Source organism: Loxodonta africana, chromosome 1 (genome assembly GCF_030014295.1).
Source record: "Loxodonta africana isolate mLoxAfr1 chromosome 1, mLoxAfr1.hap2, whole genome shotgun sequence".
NCBI classification, from domain to species: domain Eukaryota; kingdom Metazoa; phylum Chordata; class Mammalia; order Proboscidea; family Elephantidae; genus Loxodonta; species Loxodonta africana.
Window position 1 is genome coordinate 80,715,891 of NC_087342.1, and position 5,962 is coordinate 80,721,852.

Below are 5,962 nucleotides of genomic sequence, written 5' to 3' on the forward strand. Positions count from 1 at the left end.
GATAACATGTCCAAAGTACATGAAATGAAGTCTTGCCATCTTTGCTTCTAAGGAGCTTTCTAGCTGTACTTCTTCCAAGACAGATTTATTCATTCTTCTGGCAGTCAATGGTATCTTCAATATTCTTCACCATAATTCAAAGGTGTCAATTCTTCTTCAGTCTTCCTTATTCATTGTCCAGCTTTAGCATGCATATGAAAAAAAAAAAAATCCTGTGGAGCATTTCTACTCTGGCCTATAGGGCCACTGTGAGTCAGAATCCACTCGACTGCAACAGGTTTAATCTTTATGGAAGCCAACTGCCACATCCTTCTTCCCTAGAGGGGCTGGCAAGTTCCAATCACTGACCTTTTGGTTAGAAGCTGGGCACTTACCACTGTACCACCACAGCTCCTTTCAGGATGTCACCAGGGTCATGTTTTTGCAGAGGTTCTAGAGGAAGACCCCTTTTGTCTCCTCCAAGTTTTAGTAGTCCCAGGTATTCTTGGCTTAAGCCTGCAGCATAACTCCATGGCCATTTTCCTCTGTGTCTTTTCTCCTATTTTATAAGGACATCACTCAGAAATGATTAGAGCCCACCCTAATCAAGTATGAGGTCGTGTTAATTAAACTGGTAACATTTTCAAACACCCTATCTCCAAACAAGATCACATTCACAGATACTGGGGGTTAGAACTTCAATGTATCTTTTTGGGGGACACAAATGAGTCCATAACACAGATGTACATATATACCATAGATTATTCAATCAGCCTCAGTTAATTGACACGTGGGTTATTTTGTCTTTTTCTATTATAAATTTTAAACACATGAGCCACATTAATGTTTAATTTTGTATTTTTACCCAAGTGTTTGGAATTGATTGCTAACAAAGGGTTTGCTGGATGGGAGGATAGATGTAAATAACATTTTGCTAGGTACAGCTGTGCACATTCTGAATCTGTGCATATCTCATACCAGAAGCTCAATAAATATTTTTTGGAGAGAAAGAACTGGCATAATTTAATGCAAAAACTTACATGAAGAGTTATTTAGGGCATTTCACTTTTCCTTTGGAAGTGGGAATTCTGCAGCCACAACTGCTTGGCATTAATAGAATCAATTTAGAGTACAGTAAGCACAGTAGGGAAACCCTGGTGCTGTAGTGGTTAAGAGCCACAGTTGCTAACCAAAATTTAGGTAGAACCCACCAGGTGCTACTTGGAAACCACATGGGACAGTTCTACTCTGTCCTACAGGGTCGCTATGAGTCGGAATCGACTCTATGGCAGTGGATTTGGTATTTTTTGGAAGCATGGTAGAGAATTTAGGGGTAGCTGGGTATTTTTTTTTTTTTGGGGTATAGAGAAATAGAGAGGAAAGCCTGGTGGGTAGGGGTTACGAGCTAAGGCTGTAACCAAAAGGTGGTCAGTTCGAATCCACCAGGCGCTTCTCGGAAACCCTATGTGGCAGTTCTACTCTGTAGTATGAGGTCGTTGTGAGTCGGAATTGACTCGATGGCAACGGGTTTGGTTTTTTGGTTTGGGGTTAGAGAGGAGATTGGTTTGCAGTGCAGTGGAAAAAGTTAAGGCCCTACTGGGATTTGAACCCAGGATCTCCTGTTTACAAGACAGGCGCTTTAACCAACTAAGCCATAGAGCCCATACAGATGTGTAGGTTAGTACTGGTTCTGTCCTGTCGGATTAGTTGAAATATTCTTGCTACAAAGTCCACACGATCAAATGCAGTTTACAGTGAGAAAACCGGCAAACTCCAAGAAGAGGCTTTGCTTACTCATATGTACTATAGAACTAATAAAGCAGGAAAAGATTCGGGCAGCTGCAGTGTCTGGGCCAATAATTCTTCATTTAGTGCAAGGATAAAACTCCGTAATAAGTCGAGGCTGCCAGTCGTTCTAAATGGGATAAAGTTTTCTAAAAACAACCTTTGCTGTTACTACGCCTCATCTTATGTAACTTAGATTCTTCTTTCGAATTCCCTTAAGTGAGGATCTCTAACAAAGGAACTCCACTGAGAGACTCAGACCACCTGTTTTCACATTACTCGGACTCGAAGCAAGCAGTGGTTTAGAGGGGAGGGAACCGGAGAGAACAATGCCAAGTCGAACACTGTAATGACTCTAATCATACCACTAGAGGTGTAGAGCCTCTTGGGGGAAAGGGGAGACGAAGTGAGGTCGGCTGGCCACACGGAGTCCCAGAATCCGGGCAGAGTCCTCCTAAGGTGAAGAGCTTTGTGGCTCCAGCGAAATCCCGCTGTGCCCCCTATTCACTCAAGACTGGTTTCTAGCTTGGTAGGTCATCGACTCACAAAGAAAGTAACCTCTTCTCGTCTCTAACCCGGCCCTTGCACCCTGCGGCCACCCCAGATTTCCCCCCTCTCGTCGCATTCCTGCCCTCGGGGTTGCTCAGAGGGCTGGGCCCGCTGGCTGTGAAGCTGAACGCAGCTCTGCCGGGTCGAGAAGGTCCCGCGTGGGACTGTAGAGGGACCGTGGGAATCGGGATGAAGCAGCAGGTATGACACGCTGGGACTGAAATGACTGATGGGATGAGAGAGAGGCTGGGCAGCGGAGGGGAGACCCAGGGACCCCGCCCAGATCGCTTTGGTAAGATGAAAGCAGCCAGGAAGCATCATCTCAGGGCACCGGGAGGACGCTGAGACATGATTCAAATGCGAAAGGATCCCTGCTCTGAGGTTTAGGAATCAAGACCATCAGCACAGTCAGTGAAAGTGGAAGATCTGTTGCACAACAAGGAAACTCTCAGGCACGCACACGTATGCACACAACACACACTCACACACCACCCAGACTCGATTTCCAGGTCGGTGGGGCGGGGGCTCCTCTGTTCGCTGGTTGCGGACATAAAGAATAACTTCCCGCTGCCCATCCCTGACCCCCAGACTCAGCTGACGAGAGACTTTGCCTGGTCACTGTCCTGGAGCCGCGTCCTCCCTTGCGTGTGCGTGTGCCTGAGTCTGTTTTTAATGATTTTCTCAAGATTTTTTTTTTTCCCTTCTAGAGTTTAATGGATTTTATTCTTTGGCAGTCTTTAGACTTTATGATATTTGGGTATCGTGAAGAGATAGCAAAGGAGGTAAAGTTAGGTCTCTAGTGTCCCTACTTGATGAATCAAAAACCAAACTCATTGCCGCCGAAAAAGTGTAAAAGTCTCATCCCTGAGACTTCCCGCAACATTCCTAGTCCCCCAGTTCCTCCTTGCACAGGCAAACACAGTTTCTTGGGTATCCTCTTGTGGATGATACCTGTTGCACTTTTTTTTATGCAAATAAGGGTATTCCAGACACATTCCACTGCATCTTAGTTTTTCACTTCATATATGTTGTAGTGAATTCCAAATCAATACAGAAAGAGCTTCTTGCTCTTTTCCTAAAAAAAAACAAAAAACCCTCACCAGTGTTGAGTTGATGACGACCCTACAGAGCAGAGTAGAACTGCCCTGTAGGGTTTCCAAGCATTGGCTGGTGGATTTCAACTGCTGACAATTTTTAGTTAGCAGCCAAACTCTTAACCACTGTCCCACCAGGGATCCCTTCTTTGCTTGGCAGCATAGAATTCCACAGCATGGATATATCATAATATATAACTGGCCATACAAACAATGCTGCACTAAGTAATACTGCCTATCTGACATTTCAAATGGTGTGAGTACTTTGCATACATGCAAATGCTGAAGCAGTGTATGTGAGGTGCAGTGGTGATTCTGATTGATCTTACCTAATCAACATTCCCACCAGGATGCTGCAATGGTCTGGTTTGTCACACTGTTGCAACCACTCTTTATTATAATGAAATAAGGACAATACAAGTAATAACAAACCCATTGCCTTCTACTCGATTCTGACTCATGGTGAGTCCATGTGTCACAGACTAGAACTGCTCCACAGCATTCTCTTTGTTGTAATCTTCACAAAGGCAGATTGCAAGGCCTTTCTTCCACAGTAATTTTTCCCACATGTTTTAAATCCTACTCTCAGGCAGTAATCAACCAGGCAAGACTAGATTATGTTAAAGAGGATTAGGGTGGGATGCAAAACCCTTACTGAGGTCACAGCCCTCATCAAATGTAAGGGGGGTTTCCCTGGAGTGTGGCCTGCATAATGTTTTATCTTACAAGAGATAAAAGAAGAGAAAAGCAAGCAGAGAGATAGGAACCCCAAACCACCAAGAAAGAAGGCCCAGCAGCACAGCACGCCCTTTAGACCCCAGGTGCTTGAGTTGAGAAGCTCCTAGACTGGGGGAAGATTGGTAACAAAGACCTTCTTCCAGAGCCTGCAGAGAAGGAAGGCCTTCCTGGGAACTGGCACCCTGAATTCGGACTTCTAGCCTCCTAGAATGTGAGAGAATAAATTTCTGTTTCTTAAAGCCAACCACTTGTGGTATTTCTTCTATAGCAGAACTAGATAACTAAGATAGGTGGCAACTCAAGTCAGTAGAAATGGGTGAATTATTTGATAAATGATGTTAGGCTATCTGGGTGGCCATCTAGGAAAATAAAAGCTTACTTCAATATATCACCTGTAATACTTAATCAAATTCAAATAGATATAAAATTTGAAAGTAAAAAAATGAAAAATAAAACCAAACATAATTACTGGAAATGCCAAGGCAGAAAGTTTACATAACTTTGGGGGTAGAAAACCAATTTTTTACACAAAACTTAGAAACAATGAAAATTTGATATAATTCACTATATTAAAAAAATTCTACCTGAACACACTTCCATTCTCTTAAAAAAAAAAAAAAAAGATGAGACAAAACAACAACCAAAGATACAAACAAAAAAATACATAAGCAAAGTGGAAAAAAAAAAAGAAGAAACTATGCAGAAAATATTTGTTATTTTCCAGACATGTAATATGCAACAGAGTAGGTTTGAAAAGCATGAAGTGTGGGAAAAAGTAATAGATTTCTATTGGCTTATCTGTCCCTGGGTGGTGCAGTTTATTGGCTGGGCTGGTAACTGGAAGATTGGAAGTTGGAGTCCACCCATAGGCATCTCAGAAGAAAAGCCTGGTAACTACTTCTGAAAAATCAGCCACCGAAAACCCTAGGGAGCACAGTTCTACTCTGACACACAGGGAGTCTCCATGAGTCACAGTTGACTCCATGGCAACTGGTTATTGGCTAGTTTATGCAAACAGAATCCCTTGCAGGTAACCCCAGAATATAGTTGCCTGGGTAGGCAGAATCCTGTGCAGGTGGAATGCGGAGGGGAGGTGGTAGAAGGGAAAGATTTTCACTGTATATAAACCCTTATGTTTTTGTAATTTAGAAATATGTGAGTTATGTTTATTTTAATATAAACATTTTTTAATCTATCCCTTGGACATGAAAGGCTGTCCTGAGATACAAAGGTTAGACAGAAATGACTGTAGTATAATTTTTCTAACAACACTGTAATTGATCTTAGCCTATTATTACAGAGATAAATACCTTCCTTATATGATCTATAGCCTCTCTTCTGGTATGTAGACTCAGGGAGCTATTCCAACTGAGAAAACAAAGCTGGCAACAATATTGAACCCACATCCTCACAGAGACTAGAGTCTCAATCCAGAGGCCTTAGACCACTGGGCTACATTACCCCACATGCCCTTAGGTTTTAAATTCTAATGTTTTCAAGGAAACAAGAATGTTTTCCAACACGGTTATTCTTTTCGTAGAACAGTTCCACAATCTAGCTGTCCAAAACACTGATTAATAACAACTAAAATTTATTAGGAACTCATTATATGCCATGCACTCTCCTTACAGTTACTGTCATTCAGTCCTCCTAACTGCCTCAAAAGACAGGTACTTTTACTATGGTCTCCATTTTCCTGATGGAGAATATGAGGTACAGAGATGATAAGTAACTTGCTGGATGTCACCCAACCTTGATGTTTAAGCCACTAGAGGAAAACTATACTCCGTTGTATATTTATTTACTGAAGGGTAAAA

General features: G+C 42.4%; 1 non-coding gene across 1 annotated transcript; it reads right to left on the reverse strand.

Moving 5' to 3' along the window:
* Window positions 1–1,567: 1,567 nt before the first annotated feature.
* Window positions 1,568–1,641, reverse strand: TRNAT-UGU (transfer RNA threonine (anticodon UGU)). Its single transcript has one exon. It is a non-coding gene; the product is annotated as a tRNA-Thr (tRNA).
* Window positions 1,642–5,962: the final 4,321 nt, after the last annotated feature.